This window comes from Semicossyphus pulcher, unplaced genomic scaffold, assembly GCF_022749685.1.
Source record: "Semicossyphus pulcher isolate SPU_LCO1_2020_fin unplaced genomic scaffold, fSemPul1.0.p SCAF_14, whole genome shotgun sequence".
Classification (NCBI taxonomy): Eukaryota; Metazoa; Chordata; class Actinopteri; order Labriformes; family Labridae; genus Semicossyphus; species Semicossyphus pulcher.
In genome coordinates, this window is record NW_027211648.1 from 5,270,520 (window position 1) to 5,296,070 (window position 25,551).

The window sequence follows — 25,551 nt, forward strand, 5'->3', positions numbered from 1 at the left end:
AAAGTTAAGGGGCAACTTGTTTAGCTCAGTTGGTAGAGCCGGCGCCCCATGTACAGAGGCTACAGTCCTCGACGCACTGATCACAGGTTTGACTCACGATCTGCCGATCACTTGGTGCATGTCATCCCCCACTCTCTACTACCCACATTTCCTGTCTCTCTTCAGCTGTCCTATATAATAAAGGGAAAAAAAGTAAAATCTAGGTAACCATTGACATAAACTAACTATCACCACTTCGTCATAAGTGTTGTTGAATCCTCAACCGGACACTTATCTGTGTATCTGTGACTTTGAGCACTAAGCTACTCTCGAGCTTTGTGGTACACTAATACCTGACTAACACACCTCATGATGGGCTTTACTTGAATTTGTCACCCATCTTGATACTCATATATAAATGACAATGCTTACCAAAGCAGCAACTAAAGTAGTATCAACAAGACCAGCTACATCATCAGCCAACCTGTGGTACTTTCACTTGGATACCAGCAGTCAGTTGTTTCAATGATTGAGGTGGAAGTACCAAGAGAATTCACAATGTGCAAAACAATATGTTGGGTATGCCCAGTGGTGCTTTTTTAATGTTTTATGGGCCGAGCAGATCTCAGTTTATCTTAACGGAACCTAATAGGGAAATAAAGTAGTCTGGGAATTCATCTCCTATGACTACAAAGCTAGGATGCTATCCTGTTTGAATTAAGGGTATGTCAAAGAAAAGGTGTTATAGATTTGTTGTCATAGGTGATAGGTATCATCTTTGAATGGCAGGAAAATACTAACTATATTTTCTGTTCAGTTCAAACTTGGATATTTGGCTGAAGGCGTAAAGGAGAAGTGGGGTTAAACGCCAGCTTGCTACTGCTTAATTCAGCCCTGGATGAATATCTAATTGCTTCTGTGGAGCTGCAGCCTGATGGTCCATCTCTGCAGCTGAAGCCGAGACTCCACCAAGGCTCTCGTTTGATGGGTATTCAGTTCCCTTTCCACTCGATGAATCACGCATTCATCACGTCCCTGCAGCTGGGAAGAGATACCGAGGAAACATGAAGGAAGTCTCACAGTAAATTCTCCACTTGAACACTCCCGCATGTTAAACAGTCGCCACAGTGACTTGCAGCGATTGCAACAGTTCGCACAAGACGGAAACCCTCAGCAACATCAGACGCAACCATCAGCAGCCATCAACCCTCGTCATCTTGGATGGAGCTGGAGTGCAGCATCGGCGACGTGACGCTCTGAGATCAAACAAAATTACGTCACAGTGTCAGCGCTGTGAGCGGATAAAAGAACACGCAATGCTACTTTACACGCCTAATGAGGCAGCTAGATCAACTGTGAAAGTGCCTCGCTAATTGTCCTCCCTGGTGGATTGTTGTCAGTGCGGAGTTTGCCTTGAGAGCGCAGCGCCCATCCGGAAGCATAAATCATCAGGACACGGTAACAGGCACTCTGATTAATCGAGGTTAATACGGGTGGTGCTGGGACTTGCAGGAGATGGGTGGCAGTGCTCTTAGACGGTGGATGGAGAGAGAGTGCAGCAGCTCTGCGTGAGTGGAAATTGAGAACTTGACATAAGCTTCCAGAAATCAGCTTTTAATGGTGTTTCTGCTTCATTGGATAACAGAGGCAAGAGGGACAAGACGACACAAACATCCAGCATGAAACTCACAGCAGAACACCCACTGAACCCCCAGTCGAAGCGGACGCAGAACTTATTCATTGTAGATGTAATGTTAGATCCTGAATACATATTTTACTTAGTAAATTAAGATAATTAGGATGGAGCCTGTTACAGGAAGGTAATGCAAAGGGCAAAGTCAAAATAAATGACCTGAAACGATGAACAATCTGAGTATGGAAAGCAACCACACTCCACACCTGTCATGTTTATGGTAAATTAATGTAAATTGCAGCTTATTATTCGAGTGAAACTTTCAGGTAAGATGTCACTCCTGCACTCAAGTGTATCACTGCGAGTTGAGACAAAATGAAGTAAGCAGTAAACTGTGTTTGGATTGACAGCACAATGAATATAGCCTACCTGTGACCTTGTGAACTTGATTCAGGTGGAGCTGTAAACAGCTCTTAAAATGCAAAATAATGTAAATATGCTATATTGCAATGGAAAACTTGCTAATTACTGATCAGGATCGGATCCTAGTATGAGACAAACTATGTTTAGAAGTAGTCTGAAGTCCAGATGTTCAGCCTCCTGCACTCCTTTGGGGGAATATTCCTGCTCATGGTGTCCCTGCCTCAAATAAGGCGTCACAATATTTCTTTTCTTCAAAGATTATGCACTTTGTCAAAAGATTTAATTTACTCTTCATGTATCTCTTTTCTTTTTGAAGTCAGGCTGTGAGGGAAAATGCTGGACGGGTTTTATTGTGTAGGATTACCCTGTTCAACCCTGTTCAACCTTCAGCTCACCCAGTCCAGAGGAAACTCCTCGGACAGGCTCTCTCTGGGAAGCCCCCCCCCCCCCCAGTTAATGATTAAAAACAATTACTGAAAATAAACATGGTTGATATTCCACCTTCATATTGCTCTTTTTCTCATTAACATGTTGTGGCAGGCTGCTGAATCTGTTGCTTGATAATCCTTGTGCCACCCAATGTCCTCTCTTGAGCCATTTTCACACATGCACATGTTCAAGAACAGCTTGCCCCTGAAATTTTCGAGAGTTGCCCTTTCAAACATGCCCCTCAGAGCGGAAGGTTTTCCTTGTCGAACGTGGGGGTGGGGTCTCACGAGGCAAGACATGAAGTAAAAAGTGCAGTCACTGCAAGAGGTGAACTATTTTGTCATCAGCGCTCACTGCCAGAAGCTCCCGAACCTCTTCATCTCTTCAATCTGTAGACGTCTTGTTGTCGTCTTGAAAATGTTCTTTCTTCAACTTCTGATGTTTTTAATCTTCCTGTCGTGTGTCGCTCTTCTGGTTTTGCAGCGGTCACATGATATAAACGCTCACAGCAGCTCACCTCGACTTCTTGCGGACATTTTACTTGGAGGCTGGCAGGAAAAAAGTCTGCATGAAGTCGGGGTGAAAAATTTGGCTGTTTGCGTTCACACATTTCTATTATCTGGTACAAACGCCTTGCAGGTGTGCTGCTCTGCTTGAAACCGCGATCCACTGCTGGTGTTGAAAACGTGTCAGAGCTCTGTCTGAACTCAAACACAGCTGGCACTTCCTGTTCAAATGGCCTTCATCTCGAAGGGGTGAATTCTAAAACGCCATCCCTGAGCTTAATGAGTTACATGATGCTGGCACTCTTAAAGTGAGGACAGGTGGTTATACCGAAATGTAGCGCACCACAGAGTTGCTAAGAGTTAGCCTCGTCTTATCTTCTAGGCGATGTTGGATCTGTCAGTTTCAAATCAACCTCTTAGATTTTTTTCCTGGCTTCCTCCCTTGTGTTTGCTCTTACAGTAGACACAGACGAGGGGTGTAGGGTGGGTCGGTGGGTGAGGGTGGGCCCCAGCAGCCGCAGCGTCGAGGGACAGGAGGTGAAATGGAACCCACGCACTGAAAAGAGACGAGAGCCCCGAAGCGCACACTGGGCTTTTTTTTCCACCTCATCACACCTGTTTACAAGAGGAAACGGTGATGTCACCCACTTCACACTTGCGGACAATGGTGGCTGGAAGAAAGCAACAGGTCATAAGGGGTGGTGGGAGGAGGGAGCAGGAGGAGGGAAGGGCTGTCGAGGGGGCCTGAAGAAGCTCTCTGTTTTATTTACCATGGATACTATGTTTTGGCCCCTTCGGCTTCAGCACAATAACACTTGCGGGTTCAAGTTCCTGCCGTCCCCCTATTCTCTGTCTCCTTCCTTTAATTCTGCACCAGCCTGCCTCTCATACATCATATGGCTGCGGCTCAAAGACATGAATTTCCCATCTATTGAGACTTCTCTGTAATTACCTTGAGAGGAGGAGGGGGGAGGGGGAGGATAAAATGGGGAAGTGGAGAGAGGGGGGGCCACATATTAAAAGTGCCTGAAAAAGAAATACTCTGCATTCTTCTATCACTCTTCACAAACGCAATAAAAGAATGTAGAGGAGGGAGGAGGGGGGAGGAGGAGGTGTCGGGTATGAGGGTACATAAAAATGGGGTGCGTTCCAGGAGAGTCGGTCCCCGGAGGGAATCTGAATAAATTAATCACAGCGATTGGCTTTCTTTTTTTTTTTCTCGCCTCCTCTCCTCTGGCAGGACGCTGTCATCTAATTGGGCCCTGCCTCGGCGCAGCGCTCCGATTGGCCGAGGGGGAATGTGAGAACCTGGAGACCCCGGCCAACGAGGCTGACAGGGGCTCAAAGGGCAGCTTCTCCTCCCCGACTTGAATGGAGAGGAGCCGGGGAGGAAGGGGGGAGGTAGAAGGAGGGGGACACTATTATACAGCTACTAATGGAGCGGCGGATTTGGAGTGGGATAATTAAAACCAATGGAGGAGGAGGATGGGGGGGGGGGGGGGGGGGGTGTATGCGTGTGTGTTTTTACGTGTGCATGTTCACATGTTTGTAAGGGAGGAAGAAAGAGCGAGAGGCCATGAGAGGCGAAGTAGTGAGAAGAGAGCGAGAGAGAGGGTGAACCCCACCAACAAAAGCAGGGATGTGTCCCCCCAAACCCCCGCAGCCCCCCGCCCCCCCCGCCTGCTGTGGGCTCCCAATAGCCAGACATCTGCCTCATTATAGCCTGCACTTCACTGCATGCTGCCCATTGTCCGCAGCCTTTCTGTTTGTGCACACCATTCTGAGGCGGGCAGAAATAGCAGCACAGCCACAATGCCTCCTCACACAGAGCGAGTGGTGGCCCGCAGGAAGTGTTTTGTTTTGAAAAACCTGCCTTGAAATCAGCCACGGCTGGGGAGAGACAGCGATACCTGCGAGGCAAAGTGGGAAAATCACACAGCTTGTTCTGGAGTGTTTTTTCACTCTCACTCATGTTCCCCTCACAGAGTGGTCAGAGGAGAGACACCAAGAGAATGTACAGGTTTCAATCAAACCACCAACACCACAGCAGGTGAATGTAATGACTGGCACACTCTTAACGAGACAGAAAGGATCTAAATGGTGAGATCACCTGCTGCAGTGAGGAGAGTCTGCACTGAGAGCGGACTGCACCAACTTTTTTTGATGGTTAGGGCTGTTGGATGCATTATGCATTTATGGACTATAGGGATCGTGTAATAATTAGCTGTCAGTATATCACCTGTGGACGTACAGTAGCAGGGTAAGAAGAGGACCAAGACTCTTTCTTCACTACCTATAGGTAACAAATCAGCTCTTATGACACACATGATCAACAGCATAACAAGCATCAACAACATCCGTACAGGTGTTTTCACTAAGTCACTAATTACACCTCTCAGGGGGCGAGTGTGCATGTGCACACTGTGTGCTGTTTGTGTTCTTGCACCTGTTGCAGTGGGACAATTAGCACCTTTAGGATTCTTATAGAACTTTTCCACAGCAGGTATTTTGACCTTTCATAGGAGGAAAAGTACATTTGTGATTAATAACATGAACTTTGGCTGTATTATTGGCTTCTATGGGCTGCACGGTGGTGCAGTGGTTAGCGCTGTTGCCTCACAGCTAGAAGGTCACTGATTCAAACCCCGGTTGGTTAAGGTGGGCCTTTCTGTGCGGAGTTTGCATGTTCTCCTCGTGCATGCGTGGGTTCCCTCCGGGGCCAGAGTCCAAAGACATGCTTGTAAGGTTAATTGGTGACTCTGAATTGCCCATATGTGTGGGTGTGAGTGCGAAAAGTTGTCTGTCTCTATGTGTCAGCCTGGCGACCTTGCCTGGTGACAGATTGACTGGTGACCACTCCAGGGTGTACCCCGCCTTTCGCCCAATGACAGCTGGGATAGGCTCCAGCCCCCTGCGACCCTGAACAGGATAAGCAGTATGGATGGATGGATGGAAATTATTAGGACAGTGAAATGAACAGATACATCACCAATGTAAGTACTTACAACAGCGCAGTTCTTGATATTAAAAGTACTTATGTTTGCTTTAAAAAGGGGGAAATGAGCATAGAGTTTGGTGAGCGGGGAATGGTGCCAACTATGCACTGACCAACAGTCCCTGCTTTTGAGGTAAGATCTTAAATGTCTTTAAAGGTGCAATTCGCCCCTGGAAGCCGCTGTCAGTCAAAGCTGGTGTTCTGTATAATCCATAGAAGCAATAATATTTGAAATTGGCGCCATAGCTGTGGAGAAAGTTGTACAAACAGCTTGTGGTGTTGCAAATTCTACATTCCTACAACACCCAGCGTGCATTGCGCTCCTCCCTCTGAAAGTAACGGCGCAGCGAGAGACGCTGGAGTGAAATACGACTGTGAATATAATACGACTAGAATATACCAGTGGTCTGCAGTCTATATTTGAAACCTGCCGATTTTGAATGAGACATGACATCGGAGGCGGGCGCCCTAGAATGAGGAAGTGTAGTTTAGCAAGCTCCCTGGCCTCTGCCAGATGACGTGTTTTTCATAGTTTGGCGGAGGTTTTCCAGGGCCCACTGGAGAAGCGGATAGCGTCCTCCAAAGGCACAGAGTGAAATGGCATTTTTTTCCTACCATAATGGCATCAGCTGCCCATAATAGCATGATAGGACTGAGGGTGAAAATCGGCGAACTGGCCCTTTTAAAATTGAAACATTTCCACAACCGTACATTACACTTGAAGCTTTCTTTAAATCATTCAATACAGAACCACTTTTTCAAGACAAATTCATATAAGCACCAAGGCTCAATCTTCACAACCGACTTGAGACAGAAACAGAACACGATAGAAGCAGCTCAATTCAAAGGAAGAGAGGAAGTCACAGAGGAGTGTTTGATCTTTTGGGTCACAATAATGGAGGAAGACTTGAGATCCTGGAGGGAATGACTAACACCAAGTAATAATGTTTAATATTCAGAAAAATCACCCTGCTGTGTCCGCGGCTGATTCACAGCTACACTTTTTTATTCACTCCAAACTTTCTGCTGCAGCTATCTCTGATTTATTAAACCTCCTGAGAGGACATTGGCTTCCAGAGACACAGACAGCTTTTACAGGATGAAACTAATAATGTGTGTGTGTGTGTGTGTGTGTGTGTGTGTGTGTGTGTGTGTGTGTGTGTGTATGGTGGGTGTTGAAAATTACACACGTTGAGTGCTCTGTGCTTCAGATGTGTCAGTGTTCTGACTAAGACACTCTCAGGTGGAGAGCATCAAATTGAGCCATTGGTTGTGAATGACCTCCATTACTCATGTGTCTGAAGCCGCTTTCCCACTGGTCAAAGAACCCACTTACACACAGCTTTTTTACTTTACAGTAAAACAAAGGTTACAGTTGGCCTTCTGACCCGGGTTAAATGACTCCTCGGTAGTCATCGCCTCGGCTCTGATCGGCAATGAGGGGAACACAAAACCCCAGTCGACACGCTAATCTCCTACCCCTGTCTGGCACGATACTATGACGCGCACAGCTACAAAGTCCGACCGTTACTTAAACCTGAAATATTCTAATGGCCAGCAGGGAGTGACTCTAACGGAATCTCCATCTCCATGGTTACCAACAGTGTCAGGAGAATCTCGATGTTGATAGCCTTTCGCTAAACCACATGACGTGAATTCGCCGAGGGAGTTACATTTTTTTAACTCAGGCAATTTGCGTCATTCGCGCCGCCCAACGCAAATTCTCGCCTACTCACGTCATTGCATTGACTTTGTTTGGAATCTCGCCGCAGATTCACGTCTATTTGCGTTCGGTGTGAACGCACAGTAATGATTGCAAAAATTTGAAAAATTATCCTCCTTCACAGTTGATTTATTACCTCAGTAAACATTCTATTAATGACTTTATGGCTAGTTGCAAGTCTTACTTGATACATCATGATGTTCATTTTGTAAATTATGGTCCCATTTAGAGTAAAATAGATGACAAAGCAGGGGATGCTTTAGGGTGTGGCTACCTGCGATTGAAAAGTCGCTACCAATCAACCTGAAAAATGCCTTCTTCAGTAGTAAGTTGTACTAAAAGACACACTGAGGAGTTATCTGTTCATTTTGTTTAAAGCCTGTCAATCAGGGAGAAGGATGTAGAAATACGTCCGCCCTCGACCTTCTCCATATAAGGTAACTTCTAGTTTCAAAAAACAAAGATGGCGACGCCTAAATGCCAAACTTGAGGTTTAAGGGGGTTAACAATCCAATGGGCGACGTCACTGCGGCTAAACCCACTCAAAGTAAGTCTCTGGGTGTACAGTCGAATTGCATTTCACAAGACAGTGGGTGGGGATTCAGTCAAAGGGATGAAAGAGCTTACTGTAAACTCTAACTTTCATAACAAGCTGTGACAAGATAATCTCACTGACTTTTGCTAATTCTCGGTACTAATTACATTTGCTGGGTTTTCACGTTAAAGGTGTTAATGCATTGGGCTAATTAATCACTGCAGACGACTCCCATGCTGCCTGCTCTGCTGTACACATTCAATACAGAGAGAGAGAGAGAGAGAGAGAGAGAGAGAGAGAGTGAAGAAAGGGAAGACACCACCTTCACACTGCAGTTTTTTAACCTTTTATTCCACTTTTTATCTTCAGGGTCTACAATGACTACCAGGGCGCGGAATATACAGGACATGAGCTCCTTCCTTTGATGTTGTCGTTTGATGAGTGAAACAGGCGAACGTCAGAGAGCCGAGCTTTTCATGTGAATATTAAAACAAGAGAGCATTAGTCATTCAATTTTTATGGCTTCTCTGCATTTTCCATCCATTTTATCTATGCTATACTGTCTGACACCATATAACACATTTAGACACAAGCCAGAAGATATACTCTTGTATATATCAATGGATAGATGGATGGATGAAAGAGTTAACCTCACTGACACACACCTATCAAACCTCTGAACCACATGGTAAGGAATGCAAGCGCCCTTCACATAAAAAAGTAAATAAATAAAAGCACCAAGACGACCCTCCCCTGCCTGCACATACCACACGGGCACTTAGTTTCAAAGTAGCGCTGCCCACCGCGGCCTGCATACTTTCATATAGCGTGCTCCCTTTCTCCTCGGGGCCTGAGGTGAATGTGGCCTTTGAGAGCGGAGGGAAAGCAAACATGTAGCCGGCAGCTCTCGCCTGGGAAAAGAACATCCAAACTGAGTGGGCTGTCTTCAGGGCGACAGCCTGAGCAAACAACCTGAGAGGGCTTCATGAGAGTGGGGGGGCTGCTGCGTGACTGAGGGGCTTCATAGAGCCAGTCGGGGTCCTACCTTTCATGCAACAGAGGCGCTTTACTGTTTTCAGGCTGCCATGGAAGTTAGAGATGGTGAGATATGATATATTTTGAAAACACAAACCTGTAAAGTGATTGATAGCGCACAACCAAAACTAATCAGGATGCCCCTCTGCAGCTTCACTTGGAAGTGTTGAAATTTAATACCCAGAAATGAATGCAGCACACTTTGGCTTTGATCCTGCCACTGTGTGATATTTATAACTACTCGGTTTTTAAAGCACTTTATCAACTCTACATCCAGCATCAAATTCATTTTCCAAACTTGAGCCCTTTCAAATCCCAACATGGATACAAGCGAGTTTAAAAGGTGTAACCTCCAAAACTCAAGGATGTAATAAAGACATTAATGAATCTGAGTATTTGACCAACCTAGAACTCCCACCTCCAATGGCCAACCCACCCACTGCACCAACTCCATTGCAGGCAACCAGCTCCGAGGGAGGTCAAAGCCCAGCATTCACTTCAAATTTCAGAACACGATGGCTTATTTGAGACCAAACAGTTTTCATGGTCAATTGAAGTCTGTCTGGATTAAGTCATCCTAGAAGTCAACATGCTGCGTATCAGGTTCAGGAAGTTTATAGCCATTTTAGGACGACATTCAACGGAAGCTTAATGAATCAGAGTATTAATAACCTTCCTCTCAGAAGCCAGCCTTATTTAAACCGAAAGAAACCAAACAGGAACTTTAGTCACCAACTTGTTGCTCTTTGGACAAGTTTGACTAATGGCCTTCTAAATCAGGAAGAGCATCCAAAGTACACAGCAGACCTCAATTTGGGCGTAGACTAAATCTACATACTCTGTATTTTTGTTGATGCAACTCTCTGTGATTGGCACCTAACTTTGGATTGAAGCCTCTTTCCTCTTGGGGCTTTAAAAATAATGGGGATCCTGGGCGCTGGTTTGGCTCGGTTGGTAGAGCAGGCGCCCCATGTATAGAGGCTCCAGTCCTCGTCGCACTGATCGCAGGCTCGACTCCCGGTCTGCCGATCCATTTGGTGCATGTCATCCCCCACTCTCCGCTCCCCACATTTACTGTCTCTCTTCGGCTGTCCTATGAATAAAGGCAAAGAGCCAAAAAGAAAAAAAATAATGGGGATCCTGGATCATTGTTTGTGAAACCAACAAAACTTCAGGTAACGGCTTCTTTTTAACTGAACTGGATCTTAAAATAAGGCTCTTGCCGTGGGCGAGAGTCATAACACATTTTTCATGCCATGTGGGGACCCACTAGAAGTAGGTCAATACCTCATTTTAGGCCCCAACGCATAATTCACACAACTACTCTAAAGATTTTAGAGTAAAAAAACCTTTGTCAGACTATCTGACTGAACCATCTTTGCTCTCTGCATCCTGGGCAGGTAGATTAAGGTAATACATGTTCAAAGGGAGAACAGACTCTGATAGTATCATTCCTTATTTTGCCTATCAAAGAATAAATGAAGAGGTTTGAATGCGGAGCAGTGTGGCTGTGAATTGTAGCAGGGGGTTTACTGGCTTGTTTATCCAGCATCCCCCAAGTCGTGACTACTGTTCACACAGCCAGGATCAGAGTCCACAGATCCGGGCTTTGAGTGTTTAGCCCATGGATTAGCTATTGTGTCGGGCTAGCACGATCACCCCTACCTCCAGCTCAATGGCTATCCCACCCACTGCACCAACTCCATTGCAGCCAACCAGCACTGAGGGAGGTTAGAGCCCAGCATTCACTTCAAATTTCAGAATAGGATGGCTTATTTGGGACCAAACAGTTTTCATAGTCAATTGAAGCCTGTATGGATCAAGCCGTCGTAGAAGTCAGCGTGCTGCGTATCAGGTTCAGGAAGTTTATAGAGGAACTTGTCCAATTGGTGCCACTTTAGGACGACATTTAATGGGAGCTCCACTGAGAATGGTCTGCAGATGCTCTCTTAAATTTGAAGACGTCTTCCTGCCTTATTATGTCATCAGGGTCATCTTAGCTCAGGCTTGGGCGTTAAAGGTTGCATCTACTTCTTGGTAAACAGCAGACAGGGACATGGGGTCAATTTCTTAGGGCTTTTTTTGTTGGTTCCTACAGTTCCTGGACAGATGGATAAATTGTTATTCCTAAAGGTATTTCTACATCAGGAGTTTTCACTTGTATTCAGTCTTAATGCTGAGCAAACCTCCTCCTGGCTCCATACTTGACGAAAGTTGTGAGAGTGGTAACAGTGGTGGTAACTTCTCATCTAACCCTCAGCAAAAAAAGAGATTTTCCTAAAAATATCAGACTATTCCTTCGAGAGAAAATGCTTTGGTCTGACAATAAAGTTGTTATGAATACAAGTGTTACAAGTTTGGACCTCTTCAGACATTTTCCCTTGGAAGTTGCGCCAGAAATCCCTTCTCCCTCTCTACAGGGAGGGTCTAATGAACAGAAGAATCAAGTTGTATCATGGCAAGTGGGCATCATTTGTTTGGAAGCATGATTCCCAGCATGCTATCTTGGCCTCCTCATCAATTTCAATGTATTTTTTATAATCAATCTTTTGCAGGTCTCCTGTATTTGAATGAAGTACTAAATCCCTAAATTAAGACATCTTTGAAAATGTCTCTTCAAATATGCATTAAAACAAAGCTTTTTTGCACAGGAGGCTTAAATTATTCAAAACTTTGAAAACTAATATTATTTGCAGAGCATAAGCAATCTGGGTATGCAGCCTGTAACATTTGTTTAAACTCAGGCTGTGCGTTTAAGCCAAGAAGGTTTGTCAGATCCTTACCGTAACAGACGATATCACTAATTAAAATTTGTGCTATTTCAGTTCCCATGAAGTAGCTCTGTAAATCGTCCTTTCCCACAGCCTGCTGCTCATGTCACATAGCTGCAGTGCCGAGGTGATGGCCTGCCTCAGCACCGGGGGCAAACAGATGGTCGTCAACAGCCCAGGAGAGACGTCTTTGACCGGGCGGCAGCGCCAAGAGCTGCCAACAAAAAGCTCTCCAATCCAAGGCCCGGGGAGGGAACAATGGGCCAAATGCAGGGTGAGTCAGTCTTCATTCACTCAGCAGCTGGCTGAGAACCAACAGGTCGGCATAGAAGGCACTCCACATAGACAAGAAGAGGGGAACCTCGCCACAACCAGGCGGAGAGAGACAACTTGTCGGCAAATGATCAAAATCATGAGAGAGCCAATCAATGATGAGTGTAATCCCAAACCTCTTTGTTGGCTCACGGTTTTGTTGGAGCACCTGTTTGACACCTTAAGCACTTTGATCACTCAGTCTCTCACTTTTGGAAGGGAATTCTTTTCCTACAGGTTCATCTCTCTTTGAATGGATCCCACTTTGTTGAGGAATGTGCACATGAACGAGCGCTGACGGACGGATGGGCTTGAAATTGCAAACACAGAAACACATTATTTTACTTGATCGTATCAAATCTGAGAAGTGCAAGAATTCACCGTTACTTTACCCATTAGTTTGTTAACAGCCTTTTTGAAGCCTTCAGTTAAGCATTTTCGTCATTGCGATCAGAGACAGAAGTGACCATATTTGGGCGAGAGTGCAAATGCCAAGGTATTCCATCTGTGCCCAAGGCTATTTCATCAGCTGGCAAATGAGCTAGATAACCATGGACTCTCATGTAGAGTACAGAGCTTGTGGAACTTAGCAGACTTAGGCTCAGATGTGGGCGAGTAAGCGGCGGGTAAACAACATTAACCAAATAACTTACAGATAAGGTCTTCCCTAGGCTGCTTTCTGTCTTCTCTGCGGGAGGAAGCGATCAAGAATCCTGATTCCCATGCACGGGCCGCCACAAAAAGACCAAGTATGACTAACACTACACGCCTACAAACCAGATGTATTGAGCGCAGGACTTCTTGGACAGTCTGGAAGTACAATTAACAACCATATTCTCAGATTTGTCTGATTTCTGCATGAAAACATCTCCAAAAGGAACCATCAACACGAGCAAGGCCAAGAGGTTAAGCTCAGAGACTAAGTGAGACTAGCGTACAAATGGCGGCACCCAGCTGTCCTATAAGGCGACATTGCCCCTTAGAATGTATAACATATAGCTTTAATATAAAATTCACCCCCGCACAGTTGTCATTAATAAACAAATCAGCTACAGAGACCAAATCTTTTTGTATCAGGCTATAAACAGTTCATTTGGGCTGTAAAGTTTGGCGTTTTGATATTGGTCTTAATGGGGATTGACTCACTTTTGTAGCCAGCCTCAAGTGGCCGCTAGAGCAGTGGTTCTCAACTGGTCTTGCCTCAGGACCCACCACCACCTCCTTAATGACAAATTGTGACACACTTATTTCATAAAAAATAGTGCAGCTTGGACCTGGACATCACAAAACACAACAGTATCATAGTTCAGCAATATAACCAGCAAGCGGCAGGGCATAAGAGGAAAATATTCCCTCTACAGTTTATTAAATTAGCTGCCCCTTTTTCAACAGAAAGACATTTAAAAAGTGCAAAATAAATGCAACTACAATCATGTTTCAAGAATGTAAATGTAGCTGGGATAACCCAATCAGCAAATACATGGAGTGTGAATAAACTACACTACTACTGCACATACGTCAAAGGAAACTACGGAGCCGCTGAAGTCCCAAAAGTAAAAAAAAAACTAAAACATTTGGGACTTCAGGGGCTCCATAGCAAACCCATGTCCTTCAAAATAAAAGCCCAGCATAGACTTTTTGCCACAACTTTCTTTTCAAGCACACATCCGCGACCCACTAAAAACAGCTCTGTGACCCACTTTTGGGTCACGACCCACCAGTTGAGAACCACTGCGCTAGAGGAACTACAGTTTTTGGATTTCTGCCCTGGTGGTTGCCCAAAAATATTGAACTAAATGTTGAATGAAAGTGGAAATCCGGAAGGGCAATGTAAAATGTTTCTTACATTCAGAGTTTGGTAATAATTTCTACGGGGCAAAGTAAACTGCTTGCTGACTGTGTTACAACTTTTAATTAGAGCTTTGCCTGCAACCACAACTGTAAAATATGCCAACGTTTACATGTCATGGACACCAGTGGAAAGAGCCACCTTGTAAATATTTAAAGGGCCTGTTAAATGTATTATGCTTTACAGAAAGATGTGCTTTACCAGCCTGTCTCCCTGTCTTTCTGTCTAATGACACTTCTGCCTATCTGCCCACCAGTCTGTCTGTCTCACTCTCTCCTAGACGGAGTAGCCTGACAGAGCCCTGTTAAAGTTAATAGCTCTCCACAAGCACAGAAGCCCAGACAGGCCAACACCAATAAAACTCAAGCAAATTATATCAGAGAAAAAGAGGCACCGAGGAGTCATTTTGTTATTGGGTTCAGCATTCCTCGGCTTAGGAGAAGGACTCTTGCGTCACGCAGGAATAACTTCGGAACACTGTAAAAATGATGCCGGCTGCGGGCTTGCATACTCGCACTGAGTCTTGGCATAACTGAGACATTGTCGAGGCCTGGCTTCAACATCCTGAGAGAGTGCAAAGTGTCCTGGCAAAGCTCCTGTCCTCTTAGCCTCTGTCATACACCGTGTGCTGTGGCAGGCTGCCATTATTAGACATCTGGCCGCTTACTTTCCACAGTAATACAGTCAGCAGAATGTGGAGGTGAAAACAGCATCACAGTCAGTGTAATGGAGACATGTTGTAGCCTGCTTTCCCTAATGTTTTAAAAATGATTAGTGTCGCCAGTTAATGATGGAGACGGTTGTAGTCTTCCTATTTGGAATAGGTTGTTATGCTTTTATTTTTTTACCTTGTTTAGCGGTGCCAATGCAGGAAGTAGTGTGTCCAATAAAAATCAGAGCTCAAAAGTCAGGGTTTGAAAGATAGTTTGTTGGAGACGCATGCCAACGAGAAGGCTTTCCTTCCTGCCTCAGAGAAAGATTCTTTTCAACTTTTCCATTATGGTTTAGGAATCCATTCCTTTGACCTACAATAGCTATGAGTGGCTATATTATGAATAATGTACTCCCATGCTAGCAACTTCAGGTATTTGAGCTTAATGCTAATGTCAGCCTGCTAATTTGCTTCTGATGATGACGTTTCCAGAGATATGACTACCATCTTTGTTTAGCATGCAAACATTTGCTAGTTAGCACTGAAAACGAATTAAAGCTTATGCCATTGTGGATGTGATTAGTTTGGCAGGTATTAGGCCGAGGTAATAATACTGTATATTGGAAATATTGGAAACATTCAAAATTAGACCTGATGGTGGTTTTAGATAAAGAAAGTTCAGGGATGATTTAGGGTTTGATTTATCCTTTAGACCAGTGGTTCCCTTACAGGGGAGAATTTTCCAAGGACCCCCTCATAATCGTAACACCGATTAAGCATATGCTTACTACCATTTCCATTCTAAGGGCGGGTTCACACCAACTTTGTTTAGTTTGATTGAACCAAACCGTGGAGTGTTTGGCCCCTCGGTGTGCTTCGTTTAAGTGGTGTGAACGCCAGAATGAAACTCTGGTGCAGACCAAACAACAGGACATGCTCCGTTGAAAAGACAGGTCTCGGTCCGTTTCCAAACGGGGCGCGGTCCGGTTTGATTCTGGTGAGAACGTAAACTGTGCGTTGTAGTATGTTTACAGGTGCTGACATTTGCAGAGACACGCAGCGAGATGAGTAGAGGACAGACGAGAGGGAGCAATGAGGAAATAGTAACAATTTCACAAATGCTTGCTGAAACGCAAAAGAACACGGAGGTGTTCAAAGTGTTCAGTGAAAAACTAAAGGAGAGTGGAACTGATCGATCTGTGGAACAATATCGGTTATAAGTATAAAACTCAACAACAAAACATTAAAGTCCGCGATCATGTTGAGTCTGATTGATCAGCGTGCTCTCTCGCTTTGTTTACTTCAGGGAGTTTTCCTACGAGGAAATTCTGACCAATCAGAGAGCAGTTTCCCCGCGCATCAAAACTTTTGGTCTGCTGCTAAAAGCTGCCGTGTGAACACAAACCAAACTTTAGGCAAAATGCAACTTTGTAACAAGTTGGTCTTTGATTCGGACCAAACTCATGGATACTTCAGACCTGTTTCATAGTGATAAACATAAAAACATCATCGTCAATTTGAATCAAGTTAATACCACTTCTATGCTTTAAAAGAGTATTATTATATTATCGTATTATTTAAATTGCTTGTCGACTCAACTTGACAGCCGCAGGAACGGATCGTTGCGACCTGAGTGAGCTGAGTGATTCATGACAGATTGACGTGATGTGTCACAATCAGATCAGTTTCTATTGGTCCAAGCTAACGTGGGTGGGAGTGATGGACACAATATGCTTGTTTCATTGGCACGAATGGTCGTTTTAATGATACAGCACAATTTTATAACTTATAATAAATTTATAATCATTATTTTGCTGACCCCCAGGCTTTGGTTCGCGGACCCCACTTTGAGAACCACTGCTTTAGATACCTTGAATATAAGTACAAATTTTTTGGCGCTGGCTTGACAGATGCTGCTCACTTTTTTAACATTAAATCATAATCATCCATCATTTCACAGACGTTCCAAAGATAGATGATGAGAGGTTTGTCTGTCTGTGTGTCTCACAGTCTTGACTGTAAAGACTGGGCCCAACATTAGTCAGTGATAGGACACACATCACCACGTACCCAAAGTGTTTATACCATCAAAGATAAGAATTTGAAACACAGAGTTTAGTTTTATCCAATTGACAATGAAGCACACAGTATGAACTGTGGTTAACTCCACTCGGCTGGTACAACATATAAACACAGGACTTATTCACAGCAACTATTGGACCCTTGTCTCTGGGTAATGGGAGCTCACTGCTCAACAAGACCCAAATCCCCGGGCACTGCCTCTGCCAAGCAGTGTAAATATTTAGGGTCACCCGTCGCACAATGGAAAATGAAAGCCATGACTCTCACAATGCGTGTGTCTGAGTGTGTGTCGCTGTGCGACATATTCAGAGGACTGCACGAGTATGTGTATGTGGCTGTTAGGTCTCTTTATGTGCACTCCGTGTGTGTCTTTAAATGCATTTGGGTTTTTGGTGGAGAGAAGCCAGCAGCACAAACCTGAAAGTGTTTGTGTGAAAAACCAGATTCCTTTTTTTATTTTTTTTTCAGCTCCTTCCCGGAGCCGGGACTTTGACAGGAGGCAGAAGAGCGTTATCTCTCTGATGTGGAAGCCGTGGCATTCAGGGCACCACATTAATCACTGCTGGAGAAAAAGGCTCTCCGCTTAACATAAACACCACCCTCCAGAAACAGAGCACAGCGAGGCCGAACGTACCAACACTCTGCTGCACTGTGTCAGTCAGCAGCCTCACTCCTTTGATTCTCACTTAAACTTAGATTTGTACACATTTTGCTTGTTTATTTAGACGAAGCACATAGCTTTAGATCTACACGAGTTAACCAAAAGGAAAAAAAGCAAGCTAATGAATCACTATTTCTCTAGACTGGCTACAAATCCGTTAGGTATTTACTGTTTCCCCTGTAATTTTGTGTCCTTGTCAGAGTAAATTAACATTTGGACCATCATGCAACACTAAAACTCTCCAACTGGAACTATTAATTGTATGAAATTAGTCTTTTATTTGCATCTCCTAATATTAAGCTGTTTAGGTCATTGTTAGAAGTAGTATGTAGGTCTTTTAATTCTGGTAGTTTTCAAGCCCAAAAACTACCAGAATTAAACCACCAACCAAGAAAAGCAGATTTTAAAACACATTACTCCATTACTCTGCAAATGTTATTTTTGACATTTAACAACAAAATACATACTTACCTATTGGGGTGGGAAAGAATATCGATACAGCCATATATTGTCGTCCTGACTCAATGTGCTTGCGCCAAATATTGATATGTTAATTTACAAAGTTTGGGGCGGCTGTGGCTCAGTGGTAGAGTCGGTCGTCTTTCAATCGGAGGGTCGGAGGTTCGACCACCAGCTCCCTCAGGCTACATATCGAAGTGTCCTTGGGCAAGACACTGAATGTGAATGAATGTGATATCTGATTGTTGGGCACTTTACGTAGCAGCCTCTGCCATCAGTGTGTGAATGGGTGAATGTGATATGTAGTGTAAAAGCAGCTTTGAGTGGTCGCAAAGACTAGAAAAGCGCTATATAAGTACAGGCCATTTACAAATATTTGGCGCTCCAAACAGATTTCTCTGCAATTTTGACTCACCATGTCGCTACTTCATGACTTCTCTTGGTGGCGCTTCTGACATGAATGAGGGCAACGTGAATGGAAATTAATTGGCCGAAGAAGTTGGCAGCAGGATAAAAAAAGAAGACGATGACAGCGGGATAAGTCGGACAACAATGAAAAGAAGTTCAGAGATGTGCCGCTTTCAAATCAAAAGTTTTCATTTGTTTTTACAGTTAGTTCTGTAAAGACTGAAAACATGTAGGCGACATCGTTTCATCTCAGTTTGTGTCAAATTCTGTGAAACTGACACCAACTTGCAGTGACATTGCAGTTACATTTTTAGGGGCCTATTGTATTCAGTTACTCAGGTATGGTAATGTATCATTATATGATTGTCTTACAATATATAAAATATCAGCAGAATCGTTGTATCGTGATGTTATCGTGGGCCAAGTATCGCGTATCGTATCGTGAGTTACCCTGCGATTCCCACCCCTACTTACCTTTGCATTTCTTTTATAAGACAAAACGGATGAGCTTGAAAGATATAAAACCTTTTTAAATGCAAATGAATACACCTTTAAGAGTATGTTTTAACCAATAGAAGGGGGGATTTGATACAGATACACACACAAAATACACATAGAATGCACATTTGCATGCATATAACCTCGCAGATACCAGCCCATACTGATTTTAAATTACACAGCTGGTATTTCTAATAAACTCTACATACCCATTTCCCTGAAAAGAGCCGACATGATAGCAGAAGGTCAAGTTAAGAAACTGCAGAAAAATGCATAAAAAAAAGGTTGAAAGGTTTGATATATTAGAGCGCATAAAACAGGATCACTGTTGGTGGGAGATGGGGGCCGTGATCCAGGAAGACAGAGCCGACTTTCAGAATAAAAAGGAATCCTGTGTTGTTGGGAAACTGGGCTACACTAGGTGCATTTACAGGCACTTTGAAAAGAGCCTCAGAGAGCTTGCGACGAAAGGAAAACTAGCCGGAGACATGGGGGGATAAATATAACTTTGTGTGTGTGGCCTGTGGTGGATTCTCCGCCACTGAGCACAGAGCCTGTAAGGCTTATTCAAGGCGGCTTTGACCCCCCAAGGAGCCACGGCAGCACTCACCCCAACAACTCGTAACATTATCATCACTCAAGTTTTTACAAGAGGTAGGACAAGGTTTCCGTCCCGCATTTGAAATATATTAAACTGTATAAATAAACTGCTGAATAAATACCTGTGTTTGTCGCCGGTGTGACTCACCTTGAATGGTCCGTATTCATGCTGAAAGCCAACAGGGCTCTCTTGTGCTCTCTTTACCGTCATACACTCGGCCTGTCGTGACCTTCACTGGAATTAAACAGAAGTATCCAGTTACTTTCACACTACGGGGGAGTTTGGATGTAGATAATGACCTGAGTTGCTCGAAAAATACAGTCAGACGGGACGCGATGCAATGTCAAGTTCAATAAATCTATTTAATATGGAGAGTAGGAGATACGGTTGTGCTTTATGAAAACTTGGCAAGGGGCGTTTTAGCCCAGTGGGTAGAGCATCCATCCATCCATTTTCGTCGGCTTATCCGTGGCCGGGTCACGGTGGCAGCAGGCTAAGCAAGCTGATCCAGACGTCTCTCTCCCGAGCAATGTTTTCCAGCTCCTCCGGGGGGATCCAGAGGCGTTCCCAGGCCAGATGGGATATCTAATCCTTCCAGCCAACTCTGGGTTTGGACGTGCCCGGAAGACCTCCAACGGAAGGCGCCTAGGAGGTATCCTAATCAGATGCCTGAACCACCTCAACTGGCTCCTTTCGCTCTACTCGAGCCTCCTCTAGAAGTCCGAGCTCCTTACCTTCTCTCTAAGGCTGAGCCCAGCCACCCTATGGAGGAAACCGCTTGTATCGCGATCTCCTTCTTTCGGTCACCCAAATCTCATGACCATAGGTGAGGGTTGGACTGTAGATCAACTGGTTTATCGGAAGCTTTGCCTTCCGGCTCAGCTCCCTCTTCACCACGATGGTCCGGTACAAAGCCGGCATTACTGCTGACGCTACACCGATCCATTTTCCCCTCACTCGTGGGTAGAGCAGTCGCCCAATATTTTGAGGCTGCAGTCTTCGAAGCAGCGGCCGCAGGTTCCACTCCCACCCTTGGCTGCATCTCATCTCCTACTCTATTCTCCCAATATTTCCTGTCTCTCTACACCTATCAATAAAGGCAAAAGCACACCCAAAAAATACAAAAAACCCAGACTCGTACCAAAACTGGAACTTTTCCACAGCACTTTTTAATCCTCTCCTGGGTCTTATATATTGGTGTGCATGAAGTGCAGGGAGGAAGCACTTTTGGGGGCAAATCTAATCAGCTCTCTGGTGTCAGCAGAGATTGATGAGTCCCAGTTAAAGGAAATGGATCAATTCCAAATAGTAGTGGTTGGAACTACATTTGCCCCCAACACAGTGCTAATCTCAGGCTCATCTCTCAAGAGTTCTATACCTGCTGGGTTTGTTATTAGTTTGGGAAAAAGTGATTCATATAGGTGCATTAGTGTGAAGGGAAACAGGTAAGCTATAGCGCAGCTCGACCATTTATATACCTGTGGGGGTCGGAAGAGGTGAATCGGATCTGTGTAAGACTAAAATATCTCTGCCTTGTGGCCATCAGTCCTCTGACAAACAGAATTTAATTATCACAGAATTTGTATTTTATCAATATGAAGTGGATAGATTCATAAGAGGCAACGGGTGCACTTCTCATGCACTAATTTTCAGTTGGGTGCCCCGCTTGAAAAGACAAATTCAGTCCGCACACTATCTGTCAAAATCTGTCCAGTGGTGAAAAAGGAAACAATCAGGTCTTCAAGATGTCATAAATTAACTGACAAGACTGCTGACGTCTTTTAGCATAAAGCGCTACATCAGAACATAAAAGAAGCATTAATGGAATGAACTCACTAAATCTAACAAATCTTTTGAATTCATCAGCAAAGCTTTGGAAGTCATTAAGATGAAACCAAGTAAAAATAGGTCAAAATATCAACAGTATTTCAGCAAATGAGTTTTCAAGCAATGATTACCATCATAGACCATTTTTCAAAGTTGCAATTAAATGACGACAGATTTACTAAAGTTAAGTACTTCCTGTCAACCCAATAATGTGGTTTCAGGTTGTGATAGAATCAGTCTGTCTTCTGAAAGTCTTTTCTTGTCCTGACATTTGATGACGGTAACTGATTGTAATTTCATCACAAGTTTCTAGTCGTGGTTGCAGATATTGGAGTTCAGTAAAGTGAACATAACACCAAATGGGTGCTGTCTCGAATGAGACCCAGCTGGTTAGGATAAGGGGTTAGTGCAGCTGCGGTTAGCCAGCGTTAAGGGATAAATAACCATTTCACTAACAAGACCACGCCATTGCATGGTTTAAAACTAGCTTATGTGGAATATGTTGGAGGGTTGAGGTAGGTATTGATGACAGGGGGTCGAATGGGGTCGAGGTAGCTGGACCCATCGGGAACTCGGGGGAAGAGACTCATGGTGGTGGCATGTCTCAATGCGCTTTCTGGTTCATCATCCCCGTTGGTTCATGTTTTTGAGCAGAGAGGAGAGGAAGGGGGTTTGGGAGGGAGGGTCAATAGACATCATATCCATAGTGGCCGGATGAGAAATAATTTCTACAGCAATCTACGACGAAACGGTCGACTTTTTTCAAAGACATCAGGCAGCATCAATCCACAACAGATGAAGATATTTCAAGGCAGATCCTGCTGTTCACGTCCGTGTGGCTAACCTCATTTGGGTCATCAGTAATCTTTAAATACTTGATTTGGAAGGGAATTTACAGGGTTCCTCTAATGTGTTCTTTCCTCTTTTCCGTCCTGCTTAGCATCGCCTCTCCATGAGTATGTACAGATGTTTCTCCTGCAGCCGCCTTAAAGAGGCTACAGTTGGTGAGTTTCTCTGTTCCTCGGCAGCACGGCTCTCTCACTCTCTAACTTTTACTCTCTGGAAGCGCACTATATAATTTTCTCTAAGCCAGCCGCGTCTCTATTTTTTTCCAACCACTAATTAATTATAATTCAGCACAGTTTGATGCAGTCAGGCCAAAGGAATGCCGGAGCCTGCGAGTCGAGTTTAGAGAAGAGGAGGAGGAGGCTAACGGAGGGATGGATGGAGGGAGGAGGGAGGGAGTCTGTGGTTTCTGTCTTGCTCGCAGGCCCGGCCCATTGAGGGGATTTAATTACTTGTATGAGCGAAAGTCTCGGAGGCAAAGTCACAACACAGTGCTGACTGCAGAGGTGTGACCCATCACGCCGCAGACAATTACTGAGGCTTGTCTGACCTCGAGCACTTAATCGCTCCAGTCCCACGTTGGTGTTTGGATAAATGAGAGGAGCTGAGGGACAACATGTCGAAGGCAACAGGTCCGAACCCTGACACAGCCGCTTTCCTCTGAAAAACATTATGGGGTGTATTTTTGAAGCATTACGCAGCGTTTTTAGGAGCAGAATTGTGACAGAATGTGCCACTTTTGATGCTTATTGTAAGATGTAACAATCATGGCCCATTTGAGCAGGATTTTCCCCAAAAACATTGTAGACCCATATTAAAATATTGCCTCTTAATCATCACTCCTAATCCAGCAGACGCGTGAGCTGGTGTCTGTATCTGCCCTTTGTCTGTGTTCCTATTCTTCTTATTCTGCTGTGTTTGGGACATTTCTGGATGTCCATCGCTGGGCAGCGGTCTGGAGCTCAGCCAACAGTCCGCAGGTTGGATCTAAATGAAAATGTAGCACCAAGGAGACATGGCTCTCTCTCTGCTCTCTGTCTGTCTGCAGCAGACGTTATCGTAACTTTTGCATCTTTTTGAGACGTGGAAGAGACTTCACAAAATGTCGTCATCTGTCGTTCTGTGAATGACAACAGTCTGCTGTGTCGTTGCTGTATAGAAGCTCCATGTGATGTAAAGATGAAAATAATGGAGATTGTATTGTTTTAAAACACGTGGTATGAAAGTATGAAAGTATCCCGACTACGCACTACGGTGTCACAATTGCTGACCAGCTAACCTTTAAGGTTCATGTGGCCTCGATTGCTCGGTCATGTCAGTTTGCCCTGTACAACATCAAGAAGCTCTGACCCTACCTTTCAGAGCATGCAACACAACTGCTGGTACAGGCTCTCGTGATATCACGCATTGATTACTGCAACTCCCGACTGGCAGGCCTTCCTGCATGCCCATTCAAACCTCTGCAGATGATCCAGAACACAGCAGAGCGACTGGTCTTCAATCAACCCAAAACAGCACGTCACTCCACTGCTCATATCCCTCCACGGGCTCCCAGCTGCCGCTCGCATCAAATTCTAAACCCTGTTGCTCGCTTACAAAACAGCAACAAAAACGTCTCCTGTCTACCTGAACGCCCTCATCCAGGTCTACACTCCCTCCCGCCAATACGCTCTGCCAATGAAAGGCGCCTGGTACTCCCATCACAACAAGCCCTAAGTCTCTAACTAGACTCCTCTCCTCAGTCGTCCCCCGGTGGTGGAACGAGCTACCAAACTCCATTCGGTCCGCAGAGTCCCCTTCACCTTTAAGAAGAAACTACAGACCCAGCTCTTTATGAACACCTCTGACCTTAATGATGTTGGTGATGATGACATTGAGGATGTAGTTTATGCTGACTAGGATTTTCATGATGATGATGATGATGATGACTATACTGATCTTGTTGATGTTGGCACCAGTGTCCGATCGCACTTGAAGCCGTTTACTGACTTCGTTCCCTCCTGTCTTGATCGTCGCTTGTGTTGTATTAACTACGTTGCTTTGGACGAAAGCGTCTGCTGAATGAAATTGTAACATTGTAACATAACAAATAGATACTGCTGAAATTTCATAATGCAGGCGAACAGTCAGGACGGACACATTTTGTTTTGTTGCATCACTCTGGAACAGCGGTGTTCGTCCTTGTCAGGGCAGAATTAAGCTTGTATAAGACTCGAGACTGACTAACATTGATTGAATATATAAAGTACGGAAGCCCGTAGCGGACATGCATCAATACATTTCACTCGCTCTGTTTCCCTTGATAACGAGTTATTTCCGGTTGTTTTCTCGAGATAATATATTTTTCTCGTCATCTCGAGATAACGACACGGCACCACCGTAACATCAGATGATCATATCTCATATCCCCAGAGCTGCAAAAGCACAAAACAAAGAAACCTCATTAATGTGGGCAATGGCAGCATGGCGTCTCCTGGTCTGTAATATCACAGTGACCAACCTGTTGTTTTGTTTTCTAGATTGCCATTATCACGGGAAAACCATCTTTGTTATCTCGAGGTAACGGGAAAAATAAGTCGAGAAAAAAAACGACCAGAAATAACTCGAAATAAAGAAATTGTGTTCTTCGCAAACTTTACCTAACTTTGTGCCAGTGGTGTCTGGAAATGCTTGACATGGTTTTTAGCTACTTTTGAAGGTTGTACCTAACTGCTCGTTACCAGAACACAATCAGACGCTCATAACAGAAGCCCGGTTGAGATTTTCTCTCAGAAATTAAAGATGTCATGGAGAACCTCATTAGGCTTTACTGCTTAAAAACCTCACTCATGAATCACGCCAGATCAGCAGAGCCACCTCTTCGGCTGACCTGTGCTCGATGGCACCGGGGAGTCAAAGCCTAGAGGTTTCACCCAGCAGACATGAGCAATCTGCACTTAAATACAGCCTTAGGTATTCTGATTGGAAAGCTGTGACTTCCATCATTTAAAAAAGTGGTTTTAATTAGACGTTAAACTCAGAGTTCAGAGCGGCTGGTGGGTTACTGCGCCTGGTATTAATTAGCGAAGTGAAAACGTACAATCTCCCTGAATGCTGACAAAGGTATTCATTTAATTTCATGCTTCATGCAGACTTTGTTATTCTATCTTGTTTTGCAAAACATGCTCATCTGTCATTGAGGATGTCAAAGAGTACAATTGCAGCCTCTGCGGATGGGAGAGAGGCTTTTCAGCAGCCTCTCATCTGCAGCATGAAAAAGTTTGTTGCATTTACCACAAAATAAATGTCAACCCAAGTTTGGAAATTACAAAGCAGTTTGATTTAAAG